We start from the raw sequence: 26,214 nt of genomic DNA, 5'->3' as shown, positions 1-26,214 counted from the left end.
ACTCCAATTGCCTAAAAATAAAAAAAACTAAAAATAAATTAAAAAAAGAATTTAGAATTTAATAATAACAGTAATTTGTTATTATTGTTGGGTTGTTAAATACTCCAAAGTATTTAATACTTCATCAGGCATCATTGGCAGAAGTTTGGCATTCCCTGTGTTTTCTTGATGGCCATGGAAGTGGATTGTAAAGACTGGGGCAAGGTAAGAATTCTGTTATAGTGAGTGTGGTTCATTCTTCTCCAAGTCACGCCTATAAGTGTGGATCTTTTTGCCTTCATTTTCAAAGATGCTCTCATTGATGTCCCTAACAGGGTAACCATCCATATGCAGAAGGGCAACTAAGAAGACTGTCACATGACCTGAGGCTCTTTCCACACTTGGAATAAGACTCATAACCTAGGAATTCTGGCAAATGGAATGAATGGAGTTAGAGAAGGGAGTGTTGGAAGGTGACAGTCTGCTTGGGTTGGGCATAGTCTTTTTTTTTTGCTAGGCAATGGGGCTAAGTGACTTGCCCAGGGTCACACAGCTAGTAAGTGTCAAGTGTCTGAGGCCAGATTTGAACTCAGGTCCTCCTGACTCCAGGGCTGGTGCCCTATCCACTGCTAGCTGCCCCATGGACATAGTCTTGCCCCAAGAAAGGTTGATCTGTTTCTTAGAGAGTTCACAACCCCTTGACCCCACAAACTCAATGGAAGGAGAGGAAGCAGTGGGGGGAGGGAAGGAGGGGGAGAGCAGAGTCATGGCAATGAGTAAAGGCAGCACTTGGATGGGGAAACTCAGTGATGGCTCCCACAAAGTGGTGGTCCGAGGCTGAGCAAGGCAGTGAGGGTGCCACAGCGTGTAGCCAGTAGAGGTCTATGATGCTCAGGGTATAGTAGAACAAAAACTCTCCATAGGGAGTGTGAGAAATAGCTAGGTTGTTTTTTGTAAATTTCCACAAAAGTCACATGGAACCTCAGGAATGCAATCTAAAGGCTAGGTGGAAGTTGAACAAAGGAAGCCATAAAGTAGAATTGGCAAGTGAATAGACTAACCAGCAAAAACCAGTTCTGAGGTTAGGTGTAGATTAACACATTTGCATCCCAAGCAAAAGGGATGTGGACATACCCAAATAAGGGCAAAAGTAAATAAGGGCCTGGGTCTTAGAATGGTGGGGAGTGAGAGACAGAAACAAAATTAGGTGCTTCAGATAGACTGTATCCTTTGTAGTACACAGCCAATGGGGAATCAGAGGAGGGACTTGCATTTCAGAATAAAGGTTATAAAAGGGAATAGTAGGGAATAAAAGGCTGTACTTTCTAGCCTCAAGGGTGTGCCTACTCATAGGACACTCATCTTTGCAAACGCATCACAATAAAGGCTGTTCCTGCTTCACTCTAGGCCACGTGGAGTTCCTGGTAAGACTTTTTGTTCCTTACAGAAAGGAAGCAAGCCCCCCAAGTCAGTTACCTTGAACACATTGTGGAATTGCCTGGTCAATCTACCCTCCCTCTGCTTGGAGGAATCAGGTGCTTCACTACTCTCTGTTCCTTTTACCTGTATACAATCCTGTTGACTCAGAATGAACACTCTTATTGTGGCACCATCATGGTCCATCAAAGTTACTTCCCACAGTAGGTTCACATGTCTTCAAGCTTGTACTTTATCACATCTACATACTGTGTTTCATGAGGGTCATCTTTGTGATCACTCCATGTCAATCAATAAATCAATAGATATTCCTTACATGGCTGCTATGGAAACAACTTGTTCTCATCCACCCATTCTGCTGGTGGAAGTCTTTATGTTCTTGGGGTAGACCCCCCTCTAAATCACCAAAGAATTTGAGACCCCTCAGTTACCCTTAACTTGGTTTAGCCTGTCTGCTGAAATGGTTTACCAGGGTGTGGCAAATGAGAATGCTACAGCTATTTTATGGAGAACTAATTCAAGGCATGTGCTCACTTGGTGGTCAGAAGAAGTGATCTCAAGGTCTCTCTGAAGAACCTTAGAATCAATTGTATGACATGGGAGATGCTGGGAAAGGATTACTCAGAATAGCATGCCAGCACAAAGAAGGCACTGGGTTTCTAGGAGCGAAGCAGAATTGCAGTAGCTCAAAAGAAACATGAGATGTGTACATTTAGAGACATCTCCACTCCAAATGTTCATATGGACTATTTGTGCCTGACTTGTGGTAGAGTATCATATTGGTCTGATCAGCCACTGTACCTTGACTGCAACATAATGATGTCATTCTGGTCCTCTTTGAAATTAAAGGACAACAACCAGCTATGGGGCAGATACTGTGCTAGGTACTAAGGGTATGTATGCAGGTCATCATCTTTCTGAGGCATTCTCCAGGATGCTAGGTCATTTGGGGGAATGACCCAAAGTCTCTGGTCTTCTTTGACAGGAGTCTAGGATGAATTTGATTCAAAGGCAGGTATGGGTGGAATTTCTGATTTTCAAAGCTGAAATACTTACACTAAAAGTTTCACAAATGGCTCTCAGCCAGCCAGCACACTCCTGGTTGTAGTCCTCAGGATTGAGGACTTGAGAGGTTTCTGTCATGTCCAGAATGCATGTCTTGGAGATATAGCAGACCTCACAATCATTATTGCTACATTTACAGATAGCAAGTTCCCTCAGGAGCTCTCAGGAGAGAGTTACCAACTACCACTACTAATAAGAGTAATAATAGTAGCCAGCATTTAGATAGCTTTAAGTTTTGTAAAGTACTTTATAGATATCATCTCATTTTATCCCCCCAACAACCTTAGGGGTGCAGGGGGTTATAAGTGCTATTATCACAGCCATTTCATAAATGAGGAAACTGAGTCAGATAGCAGTTAAGTGACTTATTAGGGCTACATAGCTAGTGTCTGAGACCAGATTTGAACTCACGTCTTCCTGCATCCAAGTCCAGTGCCCTATCTACTGTGTCACCTAACTGCGTCTTATTACTCTGACCTTACCTGACAGTCTCTGGGGTCCACCTACTTCTTTGGAGGACAAGTACTGCTTCCTACTCCGATCATCCATTTCACCTCCTCCAGAAAATCATTATATCTGTTACTCAACTCCAAATGTTCAATGGAACTTCTATTTCTCCTCTATGCCACATAGTGTTATCGTCCATCTCCCTTACATGGGCCAAGATTCCACACTTGCTCTTCAGATTCTTTTTCATCTTTTTTACGGACTAAAGTTTGCTTTAAAAAAAAAAGAAAAACATCATTCTCTCACATAACTTGGAGATTAGTAAGGCATTTCTAGAGTTTCTTTACTTCTTCTTCTAAAAGGAAGACCAGCCTGCACTTTAAACTCAGAAAACAATGGTAGGCTTACATATAAGAATATTTGATCATGAGAGAAAAATAAACCTCATATTCTTCTTTAGATCACTAGAAAATTCATCTATCTCTCCATCTTTTCTCCAACCAAGTCTTCAGCCTTCATCATTCCTGTGGGTAGCTTTTGTTTCTGACTCACCTATAAAAATTCCCATCTCCCTTAACTTTTTTAATAACATTTTTCCAATTATATGTAAAGACAAATTTTGCCATTCATTTTTCTTTAAATTTTGAGTTTCAAATTTTCTCTCTTCCTCCCTCACCTTTCCCCCTCCCTAAGAGAGTAAGCAATTTGATATAAGTTATACATGGACAAGCATGTAAAAAGTATGTCCACATTAGTCATGTTATGAAAGAAGAAACAGAACAAAGGGGAAAAAAAACACCCACCAAAAAGATAAAGTGAAAATAGTATGCTTTATCTGCATTTAGACTCCATCAGTTCTTTCTCTGGATGTAAATAGCATTTTTCATCATGAATCCTTTGTATTTGTCTTGGATCATTGTGTTGTTAATAATAGCTAAGTCATTCATAGTTGATCATCATATAATGTTGCTGTTATTGTGTACAATGTTCTCTTGGTTCTACTCACTTCATTTTGCATCAGTTCCTGTAAGTCTTTCTAGGTTTTTCTGAAATCTGCCTGCTGGTCATTTCTTACAGCACTATATAATTATATAATAATATAATAACTTATAGCATTGTATAATTATATTCCATTACATTCATATACTACAACTTGTTAAGAAATTCCCCAGCTGAGGGACATCCTCTTAATCTCCAATTCTTCATCACCATAAAAAGAGTTGTTATAAATGTTTTTCTACAAGTATGTCCTTTTCCCTTTTTTTTATCTCTTTGGAATACAAACTTAGCAGTGGTGTTGCTGGATCAAAGGATATGCACAATTTAATTGCTCTTTGGGCATACTTCCAAATTGTTCTCCAGAATGGTTAGCATTAGCCTACATCCAACTTACTTTCCTCTGCCTTAGCAGCATCCTTCTCTTGCTCTCCTCCTCAAGTCTTCCTTCTTCCATTACTCTTCCTTCTTCTCCAAATCATGTCCTCGTACTTGAGTCTTTCTCCACCCAACATTCTCCTCCCTTTTTCAGCTCAAATCTGGTTCCTGATCCTTCTGACTTTTTGAATCTTCCCAAATTTTTCTCCCCCAAATTCAATTTCTAGACTTTTAAAAAAAAAAAAACCTCCAAACCTCATTTTCCTCCAAATGCTTGTCCTCATTTTTCTTCAGGTTGAGTCTTTTTTTTCCTCCTTCTCCTTTTCCTATCAAAGCTGATTTCAACTGATTTTATTGTTATTGAGTTTTTCAGTTGTACCCAATTCTTTGTGACCCTTCTGACTACAGCACTCCATTCTGATGTCATATCTTTTAGCATTTAATATGGTCCTGTAGGGTTTTCTTGGCAAAGATACTGGAGTAGTTTTCCATTTCCTTTTCCAGTGGCTCACCTTTTGTCAGAATCCTCCATTGTAACCTGTCCATCTCAGGTAATCTTACACGACATAGTTCATAGTTTCATTGAGCTATGCAAGCCTCTCTGTCACAACAAGGCAGTGATCCTTCAACTAAAAGAAAATACATATTTGCCAAACCATGCAACTTTGATTAACTTCACAAGGCAATTCTTCAACCTGGCTCTGGCATTTATCAGTTAGGTTTTTCATGTTTTCTTGCTGAGGGAGCAAAATGTGTGGTAATTGATATAAATAATGGTTCCTCTGGGCACATCCTCTGGGGAACTTTGTCTATGATCTTGTCTCAGAGGTTGACTTGGTTCCAATTTGCTCCTAGAATGGGTATTGAGTACAAGTCGACATTTTCTAGATTTGAATGGTCCTGGATCATTCCTAGGTAGAATAGGCAGGATCTCCAGGGCTAGTGCCTTTCTGCTCTCCCCTCCCCCCAAGGTTGTCTTGCATATTCTTTGCAAATTCCTCTATATAAGCATGTCATTGCCCTTATTAGATTGTAAACTCCTTGAGAAAAAGGGCAGTTTTGCTTTTGTCTTTTTATTCCTAGCAGTTAGCACAGTGCCTGATACATAATAGTACTTAATAAATGCTTGATAATTGAATGACATTTTTTATCTTCTACTTGAGGCCTTTCCTGATCCTAGTCCCAGCTGCTAGTGCCTAGTATGCCCTCCTTCCTCTCCTCAACTTCTTAGGATCCCTGGCTTTCTTCAAGAATCAAAGCAAATAGTGTCTCTGGCAGAAAGGCTTTCCTGGTTTCCCATCTCCATCTCAACACTGTTAATGCCATCCCTCTGAGTTCCCCTTCTATTACCCTGTATACATCTTTGGTGTACCAATTTATTTACATGTTGCCTCTCTGATTCGAATGTGAGTTTTTTGAGGGCAGGGACTATATTTGCCTTTTTTAGTAACCCCAGGGCTTATCCTAGTGCATGGCACATAGTAAGAGCTTAATAAAGGCTTATTGATTTATTGACTAAAATTCTGCAGGGGAAGTTAGCCCATGAGAACCGGGAAGCTCTTAAAAATAAAGTTATAAAGACAAAAAGAAACCATATCAATGAGGAAGAAAACCTGAAATGTGTCCCCCAAAAAAGGGTAGTGTGGATGTACAAAGTATTCATTAATCAATTTAGATCTTTTAAAGACAGATACAAATGATGGAAGCAACAGCAAGCAATGAACAGTGAAGACAAAAAAGGGATGTGGTAAGGAGTTAAAATAATATCAGGAGTGCTAAAGGCAGAGGAGGTTTATGCTTTCAAGAACAACCAAGTACAAAGAAGAGGGAGTTAGCTACATTGGGGAGAAAGAGAATTTTTTATTTGGTTAGGCAATGGGATTAAGTGACTTGCCCAGGGTGGCACAGCTAGTAAGTGTTACGTGTCTGAGGCTGGATTTGAACTCAGGTTCTCCTGAATCCAGGGCCAGTGTTCTATCCACTGTGCCACTTAGCTGCCCTGAGAAAGAGAATTTAAAAAGGATGTGATTGCCTAGAGTGGATGAGGCAATAAAAATACATGATGGAGAGAAGACAGTTACTTGGTCCCATTTTACTCCTTTTTTTCTGTGACAAGACTGATCTTAGTATAAAAAAGACAGATCAAAAATACTAAGAAGTTTATAACTAAGATTAAGTAAGGAGATCAGAAGAAAGCACCTGCCTGTCCTTGATGAATTCAAGTTAACCTAACCAGACAAATGTTAGCCCAAAGAACTAGAGGAACAGAATGACTGAAGGAATCTAAGTAATCTTTGAAAGACTGTAAGGAATAGGAGAGGTACTACAAGATGGGAGAAGAGACAATTCTTTTAAAAAGAGAAGTGGAGTCTTCAAATAAAGACCAATGAACTTGGCTAATTCCTGATAAAATTTGGAAAACATTAAAAGGATGATCTTTGAACATTTAGAGAAAAAAGCCAGCATCACTTCATCTAAAATAGACCACCCCAAATTAACTTTATTATTATTATCATCATTATCATTATTTTTATTATTTATAGCTTTGGCTGCTAGATCAAGGGAATGCTGTAGACATAGTTTACTTAGATATTGGCAAAATACTTGACAAAAGTCTCTCATGTAATTCTTGTGGACAAGATGAAGAAGTATGCACTAAACAACAGTATGAATTGAATGGATAGGTCCAAAGAGTTATCATTAATAGTTCTATACAAGTTAGAGGAAAGTATTCAGTGAGACACCCCAGGAATCTGTATTTGGCCTTTAACACATTTTATCACTAATATGGATAAAGCCATAGTTGAAGTGCTTGTCAAGTTTATAAATGACACAAAGCTAGATGGGATAACTGAAACAGTTCACTGTCAAGGCTGTCAAGTTGGGATACAAATAAAAAAATCTTAACCTGAAAAAACATGGGGCTGAATCTAAGAGATGAAACACAATAGAAATTAATGTAAAGTTTTACATTGTTTTAAGAATCACTTTCGTGGGCAGCTAGGTAACACAGTGGACAGCACACCAGCCCTGGAGTCAGGAGGACCTGAATTCAAATCTGGCCTCAGACATTTGACGCTTACTAGCTGTGTGATCTTGGACAAGTCACTTAACCCCAATTGCCTCACCAAAATTTTAAAAAAGAATCACTTTCATAAAAATAGAATGAAAGAGGCAAGCTTAGTAAGCAATTTTTCTAGAAAAGACCTGAAGGATTTGGTAGATTGAAAAAGTTATACGCATCAACATTGTGATATGACTGCCAAGGAAGCTAATGTCATCCTAGGCTGCATTAAGAGGAATGGAATGGGAGGGGATAGCCAGAATGTACTCTATTCTACTCAGTCCAACTGAGCAAATTCAATTAGCTCTAGATGCACTAATATAAGAAGTTCTTTGATAAGCTGGAGAGACTCCAGAGAAAGACAACCAGGGTGGGGGCCCTCAAGCTGGGAATTATTTGAAGGAACTAAGAATGATTAACTTGAAGAAGAAAAGATAGTGAAATATGATAGCAGTCTTTAAGTATTTGAAGAATTGTTGTGTGGGAAAAGGATTAGACTTGTTATATTTGACCCCAGAGGGCAGAACGGGGAGCCAGAGAATTGTAGAGAGAAAAAGTTAAGGTTGATAGAAGGAAAAGTTTCTTGATAATTTGAATTACTAAAGAGTAAAAAGTAATGGGAGGTAGTGGTTTTCCCTTTATGGAAGGCTACATGACTTGTTATCAATTATGTTGAGGAGATCATTCTTCTTCCTGTGTGGATTGGGCTAGATGGCTTCAGAGAGGTTTTTTTTTCTTCAAATTTAGATGTTCCTGGTGACTACAATTTGGTGAAATTAAGGGGTATTAAGATTTAGAGTTGTACATTAGACATAATTTATTCTAATCACTTCACCTATTTAATAGATGAAAATATTGAGGCACAGAGAGTTTTGAAATGACTTGTCTGAAGTCACACAAGTAGCAAGTGGAAGAGCTAAGTTGTGACTGCAGTTCTTCTGAATTCAAACCCAGAGTTCAAAGCAGAGCTCATTATCTTTCCCTCCAAATCTGCTTCTCTTCTAAACAGCTCTGGTACTGTGGAACACTCAACCATCTTTCCAGTCACTCGGATTCATAGTCTAGATGTCATCCTTGATTCCTCACTCTCCATCGTTTCACCTCTTCGATCAATTGCCAAATATTTCTGTTTCCAACTCCCCATCTCTTATATATATTCCTTCTCTCCACTCACACTGCCACCACTACTCCAGTTGAAGCCCTCATCACCTCTCATCTGAATTACTGCAACAGCCTTCCAGTTTGTCTCCCTACATCAATTGTCTCCCACTTCCAATCCATCCTCCCTAACCTGCCAAAATGATTTCCCAAAACCATAGGTCTAACCATCACACACACACACACACACACAAGCGTGCACATACACATATTCTTTTCTCATTCAATACATGTCTCAGTGGTTCCCTATCACATCTAAGATTGATTATAAACTTTTTTGCTTGGCATTTAAATTTCTTCATATCCTGGCTCCTTCCTACCTTCCCTGTCTTCTTATACATTACACTTCAGTCCTCACTCTGCAGTCCAGCCCTTCCTCAGCCTATCTCCTGTCTCCTTCACACTGCCTTTCATTGACTATTCCCCAGTGCCTGTAATATGCTCCTTCCTCACATCCACTTCTTGGAGTTTCCAATTTTCTTCAAAATTAGGTTCAGGGATCACCAATATGAAACATTTTTTTATTTCTCCCCCCATCTGTCTCTATATGGTACTACCTAAACTCCCCAAACTATTTTGTATTGATTTTCAACATATTTTTGTTATGTTGATATAAGTGCATATTCTAACCCCTGTTAGAACTCTATCTCATTTAGACTGAGGACTGTTTTGACTTGTGTCCTTGCATCCCCAGTGCTTGGCACAATATCTTTTATGTACCAAGAACTTAATTAATGCTTTATGATTGATTGATTGTTCTCCTCTCTACATGGTGAAGCCTCTGTAATTGGTCACCCTGTTTGATAAAATGGTATCTGGATTCTTGAAATAGATAGCATAGGGAAAAGAGCACCAGATTTGCCAATGGGAGAGAAGTTGGTTAGAATCTGACCTTTAATACTTGTTGTACAGCCTTGGACAAATTACTTAATCTCTGTGAGACTTGGTTGCTCCATATGTCAAATTGGGGAAAGGGAACACTTCATAATACCTATAATTTTATATATATATACATATATATGCACATATATATATGTATACACACACTAATACATGGGAATAGCATGAAGTTCAAATGAGATAAAGTATCATATAAAATCAGCTATTATTATTATTATTATTGTGATAGGAGACTGGACAGAAAAAGGACACAGACATTCATCATTCTATGATCTATCCTCTATTTCTTGGTGGGATGAGTAGTGACCACCTATACATATGTGACAAAAAAGCAAAGAAGGACTCTGAACTTAAAAACTGCTGTGTGAGCACAGGGGCACACACCCCTTCAGGCTAATTTTTGAAATCTCCTTAATGGAGGACAAAATTTGTCATCCCACCTTTAGAGCTCAGTTTAAAATGCAGATATCCCTTGGGAGAGGTAATTCAGCATCTCCAATGAGGTGTAAATGATTGAGATCCATCAGATCTTTTCCTAAGAACAAATTTTGCTGTGGAGGAGGATAGGTGGAGGGGAGAAAAATAAAAGAATGTGCTTTAACTGGAGGAAAATGGGAGTTGGGATAAGGGAAGAGTAAAAAAGGAGAGGCTGAGCTCTGCAGATCAGCAAAATCTCCTTTGGTTTTCCCTAGAGCTTCATTGCCTGTCCCCTTTTCTGTGGTGATGAGGGAAATGGAAGATGTACAGGAGTGGTGAGAAGACTGGAGAATATGCCATGCACAAGGATAAGTTGAACGAAATGGGAATGTTTAGCCTGCAAAAGAAAGGACTTGGGGAAGACATAAAAACTGTCCTCCAGAATTTGAAGAACTGTTACAAGAAATGATTTATCAGCCTTGTTCTATGTAGTTCCCAGATGTCAGAAGTAGGAGCAAAGGGTGGAGGTTGTCTACAGGCAGATTTATGTGCCATGTCTGAAAAACCTTGCTAAGCATTAGAGCCCGTCCAAAAACTGAATGAGCTGCCTCAGGAGTTAGTGGCTTTCCTCTCAATGGAAGTCTTCAAACAAAAGTTGGATGACCACTTGTTGGACTTGTGGGAGAGGGGATTGTTTTTCGTATAGGGGTTGGACATATCTCCTATGAATCCCGCATTCCTTGGAGATCTTGAATTCTGTGATTCATTTTTTGGTGTAAGGTCCTAGAGGGTAATGACTGGCCCCTGGAAATTCTCTTTGGCCAGATTCAAAATCAGTCCCACCACATGCAATCAGGAGCTTGACAAATGGTTTTTATGAAGAAGGGAGAACAGTTGCCTTCTGCACAGATGCTGCATAGCCCTATCCTGCTCTCCCAGGACAGGAAACTGCTCCCATTTCCAGCTGCCTCCTCCCCATCCCAAACACTGCACCACCACCATGATGAAGCCAGAGCTGACTTACTCTGGGACCCTGTGGTGTCAACCACAGCGCAGGGAGGCGAGGTACAAGGGCGGGGGTAGGGGGACCTGCCTAGGGTGCGGAGAGCTGGCAGCAATGACAGCTTCATGGGGGCGTTGGTGAAAGGCTCAAGCTAAATAATACATGGGGCTGGGCTAGCCACGTGACAAGGGAGGCGGAGAAACAGAGGGAGCGGGAGAGAGGGAGGGAGGATCGCCTGGCCGCAAGGGGGAGGGAAAGCGTTCGGAATAATTGAGAAGCAGCTTTCCCCGGTGGCGGCGGAGGCAGCCACCACCTCCTCCCTTCTGCTCCCATCACCCGCAGCCCCACACTTACCCCCGTATACACAAGCATCAGACACACAGAAGCCAATACAGCAGGGGCTGCTTCCCAGATCCGGCCACCAGTTTCAAGTCCTCCACCTCCTGCATCCTCCGGCCAGGTGAGTAAGCCGTCTCCTCGAAGGTCTGGGTTCCTATCCCTACCCTTTGATTCTCCACCTCCATCGAACCCCCTACCCTTTGATTCCTCCCTCCCAACATCTTCCTGAATTAACCGAGGGAACGGTGCTAAAGGGAGGTGGGGAGGGGGAACATGGCGCGGAGGCTGTAAGCTCTACTGCTCTAGCTTGGGAGGGATCCCCTGGGGGGCAGAGGTGCTTGGGGGGAGGGCAGATCTCTGATCCTCTGCCTTGGAAAATCTCTTGGACAGTGTTGGCGTTGTGGGGGACTGGAGACTTTAGCTTAGGGCTTCTGCCTTGCTGCCCAAGCTCTTCAGGCACTAAGCCGACGCCGCCTGGAAGCCAGGAGGCGGAAGGATGGAGGCAGGAGAAGAGTAAGGGCTTCCTCTCCATCCCTCCTCTCCTCTTGGCCAGCAAGCCTCAGCCTTCTCTTCGCCCTCACCTTCCCCCTCCTCCCTTCCTCCCTCACCCCTCTGCGCTCTGCTCCTTCCTCTGCCGTAGGACAGACACAACACGCAAGGAAGGAAGGGGCCCTTCTCCGGCTGCATCCCAAAAGGAGAAAAGACCTAGGAAGGGGACGAGTTTGCCCTCTTACTAGAGCAAACTCTTCAAAGGGAACCAGAGCTGACCTGGCCTAGCTCCACTGCTCACCTCCTCCTCAGGACCTGGCCAAAGGGGGCGGAGTGGGGACAGGGATGGTAATGTCTGACCAGGCAATGGTCTGGGCGGGGGGGAGAGTGGGGGAGGGGGGAGCGAAGAAGAAAGACGTGTTAGAAAAAGTGTCTTGATCACTCGTTTTCCCCGTATCTGCCCCAGCTAAGGCACTCACTCTCAGAGGATTTCTCCAATACATCCCTCTCTCTCCTACAAGCAAATAGGACACTGGAGGAAGGGGCCATGTTAGGGGCAGCGACACCCACCTCTACCCATCACGACCTCTTTCACCACCTCCACCCCCTCTTCCTGTTCCATGTTTTTGAGCGCCCAAAAGATAATCCATTTGATGAGAGAAAGCCCTGTGCTATCAAATGCAAGGGACGTTGCCGCGAAGGCGGAGGCAGCAGCCTGAACAGGGCATCGGCTCTCTCCTGGCTCCCTCCCTGGAGACCCGAGCGAGGTTCATTGATGTCTGGAGCTGCGTAACGCAAAGGGACTGAGCGTCACAGTTCTGATCAGCCCTAGGGAGGGAGAAGTGGAAACGCCAGCATCTGACCATAGGGGGATAGGGAGTCGTAGTCTCTGGGCAAGAGCCCCCTAACCAATCGGAAAGATGGGAGAAGGTGCCCCCACTCGTGCTCGGAGGGTTGAAGCAGGTGCTGAGTCCGGGGAGTAGGTTAGCAAAGGTTTGGCTTTAGCGAGAATGCTTGCCTGGCCTGCAGAGTGCCCAGAAGGGAGTGGCTGCTGTCCTAGGTTCTGAAACTTCTACCGGGGAGAGCTCATCCTCAGGGATGATCAGCACTCCTTAAATAGAGGATGAGAGGCTCCCCTGAAATAGAAACTGCGTTAAAAACGGAGGGAGAAGCCGTGTAAACTGGTTCCACTGAGTCTGTTCTCTTTGGCCTCCAGGGACTCTGGGGATCGGGGGGCGCTTTTTTGTTCCCCTGGGAGGAGAAGCTAGGAGAGAGTATCACCCTGGGATCTAACTGGTGTAACTTGAAGGATGAGGAAGGAGAAGCTGAAATTGTGTTCTTTTTCCTATGTGCTTCATCGTTCAAGTGTTAAGAAAGCAGCTTGAGATATCATGATGGTAAATATTCTGTGGTATTGAGTAAGTCTAAGGCAAATGGACAAATACAGGATGAGGTCTTTGTGCCTGGGTTCCACATAATAGGTCACTGAAAACTAGGGGTTTTCATTAGCATTTATTTGTATTATTTCCCTCTCATTTTGTTCTGTGTTGTTTTCTTCCTAATAACTTACAGCTATGCTGCTAGTTAAGGATTACAAAGCATTTCCCCTCTAACAAACCTGTGAAGCAGGGCCAAGTATTATGTTCTCACTTTACAAATGAGAAAAGTAAGGTTCAGAGAGGGTAAGTGGCTTGCCTAAATTTACACATCAACAGAACTAGGACTTGGGATCCAAATCTTCTGATTCTTTGTACTACGCAATTGTGTGTGGGTGTAATAGTGGCACTTTTTAAAAAGTTTATTTCTGATGCTATGAGTAGCATAGAAATGATTAGAACAATTTTCTGGAACATAGTTTAAGAGATGAAGCTTTGAGTTGCTGAGAGGGTGGATTTCAACAGAGTGAGGCATGCTTTCCTCTCATCATTCTCTCCCTTCCTTCCTACCTTCTTTTTCTTCCCTCTTTCTTCCTTCCCTTCTTCCTCCTTTCTTTCCTTTCTTTTTCTTCTCTTATTCCTTTCTTCCTTCCTTTCTTTTTTTCTTTCTTCCTTTCTTTTTCTAAGTCACAACAAGTAACAGAACCCAAATCTGGTGGAATTAGAAATTTAGAACTAAAAAAACTTTAGACATTGTCTAGTCCATCTCCCTTAAGAAAAATATCCAACTTTTAACGGACCACAAATTTAATATGAGTCAACAGTGTGACTTGGCAGGCACAAAAGCTAATGTGATCCTAAGCTGTGATGAGAGTGACATAAATAAAATAAATAAAAGAAGTAACATTCATTATACTCTACCACACCTGGAGTACTATGTTCAATTTTGTGTGCTACATTGTAGGAATAGCTCTGACAAGCTAAGAAGGAGTGCAGAAGAGGGCAACAAAGATGGCTAGTGGCCTGAAGATCATATCATAGATGGAGATTAGTTGAAGAAATTGGAAATATTTAGCCTGAGGATGAGAAAACTGGGAGAAGTCAGCTCTATGTAAGTATTGGAAGGGCTGTTATATGTAAAGGGGATTAGGTCTACTCTGTTGGGCCCTAGGGTTCAGATGAGAGCCATGGATGGAAGTTTTAGAAAGGCAAATGTAGGTCTACAATTGGAGCTGTCCAAAAGGAAATGGGCTTCCTTGGGAGGCAATGGAATCTCCCTCACTAGAGACTGGATGACCACTTGTTGGGTGTGTCATAGGTGTCGCAGACTTTCTGGGAGACTTCAAGTTAGAGTCAGAAGGGTTTTCTGGTAGTCTTTTAGCAGACAACTAAGCATTTGCTTCAGTGCCCATTGAACTCGTCTTTTTTTAAGGAATTCAACCCCTTCCAAGATAAAATCAAAGACTATCAAGCTTCATTTAACTAGAACATTCAGGGACTACTGATTGAATGAATTGTCTATTTAATTTAAACATAACATTGATTTCAACCCTCTTTTTTTGCAGATCTTTTGAATATACCCAAGTCCATTTTCCCTCCTTAGTCAGCCAGTGTAGGGTACCTAAGAGACTCTGTGGTCATTGAGGCTTTTGTGGTGCTAAGGGTCATTGTTCTGAATATCCATGTTAATTGCAGAGCCTTGCAGATGGAGAAGATGCAGGAGATTGTATTGAATGTACACTGAGGCCTAAATATATTCAGCAGGTCCTATCGTTGTTTTACTAAAACAGGAGCTTGTTTTGATAGTTACCCCACCCTTCTGAGTAGTGTGTGGTGGAAGGAGGAATCCCCATGATTTTGATTCTCATTAGTAAAGTTATGGTTTAATAGAGTGTCTGTTATGTGCTAGCTTTGGTTTGATTTATTCATTTGCTTACCAGGATGCTTAAGAGTATGTGAATTCAAGCCTCCCAAATACATTGGCTCAACCCTCAAAAATGCCTCCACCATAGTAACAACCTTTACATGGGAAATAAAAGAATTATCTGCATTTCTCAGTGGGAATTAGTTTGGAAGAAATGTCACTAACACTTAATGAAAAGCTTTCTTTTCATCTTCTAAGCCATAAAGATACAGATACTCCAATAGGTCTATTACCTGTCTGCTATGGATGGGTACTCCTTCCAACAATGCAAAGCCTAATCTGTCTGTGTTTGCTCATTCTGTACCACTTTTGTGCATACTTTCCCATAAGTCCTTCACAGGGAATTCACCCAATATGCTGGGCACCTTCTTGTCAATATCTTGACTTCTCATGAGTACTGATGGAATGCACAAACTATCTTGTCCTCACTCTTGCCACCCAACCAACCCACCTCCTCTTCTGGCCCTAGGACACTAGATTTACAGAACTAGAGTTAGACATCTCTCTTGTGTATGCCATTCTTTGCATTGCTTCTCTTACCTAACTTCTCCCTTTCTTCTGTTGCACCCAAGAATATAATTGGAGGCAATTAATTTAACCAAAAAATAGAGTTTTATCTTGGGGATCCTGTCCAAAGCACTTTAGTAATGTCATGCTATGTTCTTAACTCTCCCTGGGTGTGAGCAGATAAAGCCATGAACACAAATTTAAGTGGGGTGCTACCATTAGTCACATATCTTGGCAGTCTGTCTGATCCTATACCTCTCAGCCTGTGCAATCTATGTTACACAATCCACGGACATTGACTAACTACCTCAACTCAACAACTCACTGAGTTGTTGTGAGGAAAGCACTTAAAGTCATACAATCATGGGTTATTAGTATCATTAGCATCATTGTTATCATCACCACCACCACCATCATCATATCCTCAGGGAGTCAAGAGGCATTCTATATCATCTTCTACAACAAAAACCAATCTGTTGCTGTTCAGGTGGTTGTTTTTTTATGGTACAGATGACAATGTGATTTTCACGTATTATAGAAAACTGTCCTGGACATGAACCAATCCAGTCACAATATTCTGTTGTGTTATCATTATTCATTGATGTCCTATTATTCATCTTCTTGAAGAGCTGATAAGGATAATCTACTTTTCAAGAGAATAAATGGGGCAGCAAACTGGGATCAAGGGCATTAGGTTCCTAAGGTGATAAATTTAGAGCTGGAAAGAACCACCTCGGTCATCGAATTCAAGCCCTTCACTTTGTTGATGAGGAAACTGAAGCTCAGAGTTGTGAACCAATTTGTCTGTAGTCACACAGCCATGAAGGTCACAGGCCAGATTTGAACCAAAGTCTTCTTGGTTTCATGTCCAGCATTCTATCTGCACACCTCATTGTCTTTCACACACACACACACACACACACGCACACACACACATACACACATACCTATTTCATTTTAAAAAGGTATCTCTAAAGGAACCTATTTTAGTTTAATTTATTTTTCATAATAATATATCATAGGAGTCTGGATTTAGAGCAAGAAGGGACTATCTAGGTCACATAGCCCAGCCTTCTTATTTTACAGGTGAGGAAACTGAGGCCCACAGAGGTCAAGGAAGGAACCCAAGGCATTGGATTATAGGATCATAGATCAAGAGGTGGAAGGGCCCTCAAAGGCTATCTGGTCCAACTCCCTACTTTTGCATGTTAGGAAACTGAAGTTAAGTGACTTGCCCAAGGTCACAAAGGTAGTAAGCATCAGAAGCAAGACTTAAATCTAGGCCAAATGACTCCAGAGCCACTGATATTCCCACTATACCACACTGCCTTTTATCCTAGTACTATTGTCTTCTTGTCTTCTCAGGCAAGTGAATTCTTTTCTCAGATGCCTCTATTCCTGATTTTTTTTTTTGGTGAGGCAATTGGGGTTAAGTGACTTACCCAGAGTCACACAGCTAGTGAGTGGTATGTGACTGAGGCCAGATTCGAACTCAGGTCCTCGGGACTCCAGGGCTAGTGTTCTATCCACTGAGCCACCTAGCTTCCCTCTGTTCCTGTAGGAGTGCTAAGAAGGACCTATAAGATTCTCAGCCAAGGAAATGACTATAAAGAAATCTCCATCCCTGAGTCTCTATTCCTCCATCTGGAGGTAGCATAGCACCTTTGCTAGGGAAATACAGGATGTTTTCAATCACAGCAACCCATGATGACTATGTACAAAGACCTGGAAGGGTGGTAATCTACTCTGTCTGAAGGAGTACCCACACTGTTGGAGCCAGTGAACCTGAAGCCAGGACATGGGTTCAAATCCTACCTTTGCTGCTTGCCACCCAATGGAACTCAGACAAATCACTTAATTTCTCTGCAGTTTCCTCATCTGTAAAATGATAGTCTTGGACTGGATTATTTCAGAGATCTCCTCTGACTGTAAATCTATGATCCTATGATTTGTGCTAACTTGTAGAAGCTGTGGCACATTCAAGGGCAGTGTTTTTGGCTCCTGAGGAAAGAAATTAGTGAAGGAAAAATGCATCAAGTTATTTACTTCATCTCCTGGCTCCCAGCATTACACGCTCTTTGTTGGGAGCCATGTTTATTTAGTTATTGCTTGGAGGGAAGCCATTATAGCAGATTATTTATTGCTTAGAGGGATCTGAATTTTAGCTGAGGAGAAAGTTACTGCCTCTCAGCTGAAAAATGCTAGATTTTAGCTGTCTTTCACTTCAGGGACTACTCTTTTTTTATACCCCAGTAAATAATGAAAGCAATCCCTATGGTATTGAGAGTCAAGCTTGCAGCACACAATATCTCTTTCTATCAGGACTTCAAGGAGCTGGGAGTTCAATAGTGTGGCTACTTCCAGCCCCAGTGCAGATCACAATCACTCTGTGTCTTAGTGGGCAATGTGCAGAAACTATTGTGGCTGAAATCATTCATTACTTGCTAGCCAGCTTTCTGGTGCTGAGGTTTACCAAATTTGGCTGGGTTGGTCCTCAGAGGACAGATACACAAATTATACTTTAAGCTTTTCTAGCCCAGTAGAATCTGCCAGAGCCTACCATCCATTTACTTTTTTTAAAAAATACATAGTCATCTTGTTGTTGTTGTTTTGCAAGGCAATTGGTGTCAAGTGACTTGCCCAGAGTCACACAGCTAGTAAGTGTCAAGTGTCTGATCTGAGACTGGATTTGAACTCAGGTCCTCCTGACTCCAGGGCCACTGCTCTATCCACTGTGCCACCTAGCTGCCTCTATCCATTTACTTAAAAAAGAATTGTTCCAGACCTATGATTTCATCAATGTGGAGACCTCTAGATAAGGAAACTCACTCCCTTGAAGCAAACTAGCAATTTTTAGCCTGTGAACTTCCTCTTTCAATCCTCGCTTGAACATAGGTCATTTCTCAAAATCTTTTACCATGATGGGGGTGAGGGGAGTGGAGAAGAGAGGGAAGAATTCAAATCAACAAATTTTCTTTTCAATCCAGACCTGTGATTATATTGATATAAGGAACTCCCAGTATGTGAACTCTCTTCATGGAGAAGTTAATTGACTTGCCTTTGGTGTCATGGTTAATATGTTTCAGAGGTAGGGCTTCAACCCAGGTCTTATTAAACAACATGGAATAGTTGAGACAGTACTGGATCTAATGTTAGAGGGTCCTGATTTCAAATCCTGCCCCAGACATTTAGTAGCTGTGTAACCTTGGGTAAGTTAAATGACCTCTCTCAACTTCAGTTTCCCCATTTGTAAAATGAGGATAATAATAGTACCTAACTCACATAGTTATTCTGAGGTTCAAATCATGTAATATATGGCTCTTTGCAAACCTTAAAGAACTATGTAAATGGTATTATTATTATTATTAGCTTCAAGACTGGCTCACTACCATGCCAAGCTGCCTCTACTTACATAGATTCTGAACTAGTACAGTGAATGATACCTAGTAGGTACTTAATAGATACTTGTTGAATGAATGAAACAAACAAACACATGTCTATAGCACTTCAAGGCATGAAAAGTATCTTCCTCATAATAAATCTGTGAAATGTCCAGTGCTTGGAATCCCCGCTTCTTTTTACAGATTTTCCAAATCACATCATCACAGTACAAGTATCTAACAGCACGTATTTCGAAAATACATAATCAGAAAAGGAGGTAGGTGAGAAATAACGAATGAATGACCCTGGGTGCCCACAAAGTGTTGAAAGGCCTCCAAGCACCATCCAGGATTTTAGGCAGCTCCTCTATGGAGAATTGAGATGAAGACATGGACAAGAATCTCACAGGATGAGGATGTATATATAACACTATTAGAGGTAATATCTGTATCTATTAGATCACAGATCCCTGGAAGCAGTAAAGCATATTACAGATGAAGAAATTGAGGCTATGAGTTTCCTTATTTCTAAAATGAGGGAGTTCTTTGAAGTGTTTTCCACCTATAAATCCATAGGCCTTTTCTACCATAATTCCATATAAATACCATGATCTTATGATGCTAGAGAGATTAAATGAATTGTCCAGCTTGAGTTCAAGTGGGATCCAGCATCACCCCCAGGCCACACTGATCCATTAGGATGGGGCTTTAGTGAAGCTTTAGTGGTAATAACTACAAAACTTTTTTTAAAAAACAGAAGTTATATTCTCCACTAGCCCAAAGAGGTTGCAAACCATGGTTTTATGCAAGTCCTTAGACGTCTTAGGATTGGAGGATTGAGACAATTGCAATAGGGATGAAGAAGGCCAAAAGTGGGTCACAATTCAAATGGGCCACTATTTTTCTTGTCTTTGGCTTCTTCCTGCTGTGAGGGAGTGGGAGAGGATAAATGAAGGATAGAGGGGAAAAACAAGGAAGAGGAGAAAAGGAGAGAAGAATATGAAAGAGTAGCTGTTACTATCAGACTGCCAGTATCATGAGGGTCTTCCCCTTGGTTTCCTGGTATACTCCCAGAATCAGGAAGATTAGACCCTTCCACTTTCTTCCCAGCACACAAAAATCCACCTCTCTCCATGTTACCCCTACACTAAGCCCTGCTGGGCATCACAAGTAGCATAGGCAAAGATGGACAGATTATTCCTGTAAACTCTGTCCCACTGGCTCACCTGGGGAGGTAGGAGCACATCTGGACTGAAATCCTGCAGATCCTGGAGAACAAAAAGCTTCACAAACCCGGTGGTTAGCTATAATTTCCTGTTCTTTTCCTTTTCCCCTTAAATAAGCAATTGTCCATTCATAGCCTTGGGGACCTGGTTGGAATTTATGATTGTACAGAAGCTGTTGTCCCTGAATGCTGAAGGAACTTAGCTTAGCCAGGGACACACACATATTAATTAGAAGGGAGTTGGTGACATCATAGTCTGACTATTTTCTGAGCATTATCTTTTTCCAGGAATAATTGGGCTCACTTTAAGTGTTTTAATTGGTGGTTGCTGACAAAAATGAGAGGAAAACATCATTCTAAACTAGCAAGTCAATAAACAGATGCATGGAAATTAGCTATGGCTCATTTGCCCAAAGGAAAGAATATTCCAGTCTAAAGCAATTCTTAAAAGGGTGGTTTTGCAATAAAATGTGAACCCAATGGATTGTTTTGCACATGAACAAGCTGGTTTTTATGGGCTGGTCATTCCATTTTTTAAAAAATAAGCCATAAGTCATAAGCAATTGTCCCCATGCTGCCAGTACAATATAATTATCATATGGTCTCCACCTTTGGGAATAAGATCATTTGTCAATTATTTGTGGTATAGAATCAAAGAATTAGAGAGCCTCTAGACCAATGTCATGCTATTTTCTTATACCCTTCTTTTGTAGGTGTAGAAACTGAGGCTAAGAAGAGGGGAAAAGACTTGCCCAAGGTCATACAGATAATTTTTGTGATTGAATGAGATAAAGCCCTTTACAACTTGGCTCCAATCTGTTTTACTTGTCTTGTTATACATTATCCACCTTCAGATACTCCACAATCCAGCTGAATACACCTTCTTACTGTACTTCACACAAAACACTCATTTCCCATTTCCATGCCTTTGTATTTGCTGTCCCCCATGCCTGGAATGAACTCTTTCCTTGCCTGCATCTCTTAAATTCCCCCATTTACTTCAGAACTCAGTTCAAGCACCATTTTCTGCATAAGACCTTACCGATTCACCCCATACCCTGCCATTCTAGTACCTTCTCACATAAAACTATCTGGTTTTTATTGCACATTTCTTTGATAGGATGTAAGCTACTTACAGACAGGTACTGTTTCACTTTTGTGCTTAGCACAATGCCTGGCACATGGTAGGCTCTTAATAAATGTTTGTTAATTTATTAATGATGTAAATGTGCTTTGGAAATCTTAATGCATTATGTAAATATGAATTATTATTATTATTATTATTATTATCATCAGCGTCAAAACAATAATTCACTGCCCTGTCCATAATATCCTACCTCTTCCCCTTCTTCCTGATGGGATAGATACCTAAAAAGTGTAGGCAGCCTAAAAGCTTTGTTTTAGTCAGTAGTTTTCATGTTTCCCCTCTACTGTCCCTTTCATCAGACTAATAACAGGATAGAAAAGGGGAGTTAATATGGTACTTCTTTGGCATGCCTTCCTTTTAGCAAAGATGCTGAACTTTATAGTCCAATCCCCCCATCTTACAAATCAGGAAACCAGGACTCAGAAAGGTCACACAGCTAGTGAGTGGCAGAGCTAGGATTCAAACTCAGGTCTTCTGACTCCAAATCCAACATTCTTCCCAGAAGTCAATGGCTCGAATAATCTACAAACTCCTTAGTGAGCCCCTAAGAATTCAAGAGTTGAGTCAAAGCCCCTGATTTTCACCTAGCAATCTCCTAAGAACCATGACATTTAACCCCATTACTCCACAGACTGCCCAGACATCCTGGATGGCTGGTGTGCACCATTCGTCATCAGCACAGTGTAAAGGAAAGGCCCTGTGCATTCTGTCTCTATTTTGAACTTGCATAGCTAGAGGACAGACGATGGGGAGCAAGACAAGAAGGATGGAGCTGACACTAGCACAAGACCTCCAGCTCTTGTCAAGTCTGTGGAAGTCTTGGTGCTGCCTATGTGAGAGGTGAATAATATTCCTTCTTTTCACCCACAGCTGCTCTGTGGCATCATCAGTACCCACGGCAAAGCCACTTGCCAGCTGCATGGCCAGCCTGCTTCTTCGTCTAGGTCAGGGAAGGCATCCTGTAAGGCTGCCAGATGCGAGGATTCACGGGAGGGCTGCTCATCTCAGACAGGCTGAAAACGAGGCAGACATATAGTGCCTTCACCACCTCTCTCTGCACACCTTACAGGGCCTCCTTGGACTCCAGAACTGGATGGGGCTTCTAATTAGTCCTCTCATTTTATAGAGAAAGAGCTGAGTCTTATAGTTTCCAACATTTGCTGACTCAGGGCTGAAGTCTGCGCGCGCGCACACACACACACACACACACACACACACACACACACACACATACACACACACACACACACACACGTGTCCCAGCCACACAACTTGTTGAGTCCTAATGGTATTACCGTGGCAAGCTTTCTTGCCTCAGTCTCCCACCCTCACTCCCTCTATACTCCCTTATGCCACCAGCCTAGTTCAGGCTCTTATCACTTCTTGCCTCCTAATGGGCCTCCCTGGTCCCAGTATCTGCTTACTTTGATCCATTTTTCTTACATCTGCCAAAAATGATCTTCCTACTCAGTAGGACCCAGTCCCACTGCCTATGCCACTCCCTTACTCAAAACCCTTCACTGGGGGGCAGCTAGGTGGTGCAGTGGATAGAGCACTGGCCCTGAAGTCAGGAGGACCCGAGTTCAAATCTGGCCTCAGACCAAACACTAGACACTTACTAGCTGTGTGACTCTGGGCAAGTCACTTAACCCCAACTGCCTAAAAATAAAAAAATAAAATTCTTTTAAAACCCTTCACTGGTTCTCTAGTTCCCAGGGCCTTTAGTGGGAGTCCTTCTACAATTTGGCTGCAACTCCTTTTCAAGTGAGGTAAGCTGCAATGCTAGTTGTCCCTTGATCTCATCCAACAATGTTGTCCCTGTGCAATAGCACAGACTATACCTCATGCCTGGCATGTACCTGTCTCTTATCTAAGCCTGTTACGATCCCCTTTTTCCTGCAAGTACCAGCTTGGGTACTGCCTCTTCCAACTCCCCAGCAAAAAACAATCTATCTCTCCTTTCTCAAATTCTCCTAGATCAGGGACTGTTAACCTTTTTTTGGTTCATGGACCTCTTTGTCAGTCTGGCAAAGCCTATGGATCCTTTCTCAGAATCTTTTTTTAATTTAGTGGAACACGTAAGAAATTACTTGTCAGCTCAATGAATAGGAGAAGAGTTCATAACCTTGCAAGAGAGAAGAGGTTCACAGGAGGCAAAGTGGATTGTTTTGATTACACAATTTTTAAAAAAGCCAATGCAGCTAAAATTTGAAGAAAAGCAGGAAATGGGGGAGGGGAGAGGAGTCTTTGAAGCATGTTTCTCTGATAAAGGTTTCATTTCTAAGATATATGGAAAATTGAGTCAAATTTACAAGAAAAAGAGCCATTCCCTGAATGATAAATGGTCGAAGGATATAAGCAGGCAGTTTGCAAAGGAAGTGATCCAAGCTATCAAGAGTCATATTAAAAATGCTTTAAATCAGTAATAATTAAAGAAATATAAATTAAAACAATTCTGAAGTATAACCTCACATCAATCAGATTGGCTAAGATGACCAAAAAAAAAAAAACCAAATTCTGGAGAGACTGGGTGAGAACAGGTACACTGATGCATTGTTGGTGGACCTATAAACTAATTCATCTGTTCTGGAAAGCAGTTTGGAACTATATGCAAAGAGCTATAAAACTCTGATCCAGCAATAATGCTACTAGGTTGTTACCCCAAAGAGAACAAAAAAAAGGAAAAGGACTCACACATACAAAAATATTTATAGCAACTATTTTTGTGGGTGGCAAAGAATTGGAAACTGAGAGTATACCCATCAATTGGAAAATGAATGAATAAGTTCTGTTATGTGCATGTAATGGAAACCTAATTGACTGTAAGCAATGATGAAGTGGATAGTTTCAGAAAAGTCTGGAAAAACTGGTATGAACTGATGCAAAGTAAAGTGATCAGAATTAGGAAGACAATTTATGCAATAATAACAATATTGTAAAGATAATCAACTCTGAAAGTCTTAATTATTCTGATTAACATGGTGACTGACCACAATTCCAAAGGACTCATGATGAAACATGAATTTCTCTCTCCAGATAGAGCTGATGGACTCAAAGAGCAGATTGAAGTATGTTTCCTTCTATTCATTTTTTTTAACATTGCTAATGTGGAAATTTGTTTTGCATGACTATACATGATTGTAATAAATTTTTGTTTTTCTTGCCTTCTCATTAGGGGAGGGAAGGGAAAAGGAGAGGGAAAGAATTTGGAACTGGAAATTAAATTTAATTCTAAAAATAAATATATAAATAAAGTTTTCATAATTGAAGGGCATGCTAAATTTTGATTTGAGAATGATGAAAAAAATTTTCCATTGAAGTTCATAAACCCCTCTCCTAGCACATTTCATCTCAGTCTTTCCCTTGCCTTTATCACTTTCTATCCCAGCTATTCAATACACTCTCCTTCTTGGTATTGGAATTGACTTTCTGACCAGATTTAAACTTCCCAGTGTTCCTTTGTGAAGTTCATTCCAGGTCTCATCTTGCCCTCCTTGCCAACCAAGGCATAAGTACAACGCAAATTTTAATGCTTGCTGGACCTGCTAATGCTCTTTCTGGACTCATTTTAATTCAATACATAATGTGGCCAATCTGATCAGCTGAGAATATTATGATCCCAGCCAAATAATTTTTAATCTTCTGATTCAAGCTTCTGAGTTGATAAACTGGCACCAGTTTTCACCAAAAACTGCAACTAGGGAATTCTTAATGATACTTTTGAATCACAGGCTTTCTTAGGTTACATCATTCCAACAGTTGTCCCAAAGGTTCAGTGAGGAAAGATTGCATGGTCAAGTCACTGACTCAAAGTCCACTAGGGCAAGTATTTCAGAAAATTACAGAATTTAAGTTTGGAAGAGACTTCAGAAAGTGTCTAGTCCAAATCATACTTGAAAAAGAGCTCCCTCTATGGCATACCCAACTGGTAGTCAACCCAGTCTTGGCTTGCAAGTGGAACCCAACTCCTCCTTAGCAGCTTAAATATCTATGTGACCATAGGCAAGTCAGTTCACCTCTCTGTGACTCAGTTTCCTCATCTTTAAAATGAAGGTGTTGGACTATATTGCTTCTAAGGTCTTGTCCAGTTCAAAAATCTCTGAGTCTTTGATCTCTAACACCTTTCCAGACCTAAGTCCATATTACTATGATTTATTACAGAGCTTTGCTTAGAAAGTCCATAAGTCAAGTTCTTTTTATTCTCAGGCAACTCCCATGTCAGCAATGCATGCCTGTCTCTTGGGCATTATTAATAGGTGGGCGTAATCCACTGTCAATTTATCCCATATATCTCAGTTGCATGTCATTGTTTTCATGTTGTCTCCCCTCCCATTAAATTACAGACAGAGACTAGTTCTTGCCCTTTTGTGTACCCTCAGCACTTAGCACAGTGCTAGCTACATAGTGGCTGCTTGATACACGCATTTTTACTTGGCTTTATTTTCAAATGAAAACACAGAATGCCCCACACTCATCTCATCCATCCTCATTCAGATATAGCAATAGGATCCAAAATTTAAGAAAAGAAATCACTTCCTGTGGTTTTGAGCAGTCCTCTAACTAAGAATTCTGATGCCCCAGATACATTTAGTTAAGGTGAGAGGGGGGGCGGGGTAAAGGAACAATTCATTGACAGTCCCTCAGGATCTGGTATAGTTTTACAGGAAGAAAGGGTGGCCAGGAGACCTGCCCCCATGCACAGTTGACTCCCATGACTCTCAGCTGTGGGATAACTTATCTGTAACATGATAGGGTTGAACTAAATGACCTCTCAGTCCCTTCTGTTCTATATCAAATGCTTCATCTTCAAGTATAATTCACATTTAAGGTTTACAAAGCTTATTTTTAAAATGTATATTATTTTTAATTTCTGGAATAAAACAAGCATTTCCATAGCATAGTACAATAAAAATATGATTATACATGAACCTATAAATCTGCTATGCACAATTTTCTATTCCTTTCAAATATATGGCAAAATAA

General features: G+C 41.2%; 1 protein-coding gene across 1 annotated transcript in view; it reads left to right on the top strand.

Moving 5' to 3' along the window:
• The first annotated feature begins 11,097 nt into the window (after positions 1-11,097).
• SLC7A14 (solute carrier family 7 member 14) overlaps positions 11,098-26,214 on the top strand; it is a 146,588-nt gene continuing 131,471 nt past the window's right edge. The window contains exon 1 of the mRNA XM_020980348.2: positions 11,098-11,304. The gene's annotated coding sequence lies outside the window, so the exon portion shown is untranslated. The remainder of the gene's footprint in view (positions 11,305-26,214) is intronic.

The sequence above is a fragment of the Phascolarctos cinereus genome, unplaced genomic scaffold (assembly GCF_003287225.1).
Source record: "Phascolarctos cinereus isolate Bilbo 61053 unplaced genomic scaffold, phaCin_HiC Scaffold_7;HRSCAF=346, whole genome shotgun sequence".
NCBI lineage: Eukaryota > Metazoa > Chordata > Mammalia > Diprotodontia > Phascolarctidae > Phascolarctos > Phascolarctos cinereus.
Note: the sequence above shows the minus strand (reverse complement) of the source record. Positions and strands in the feature narration are given on the sequence as shown.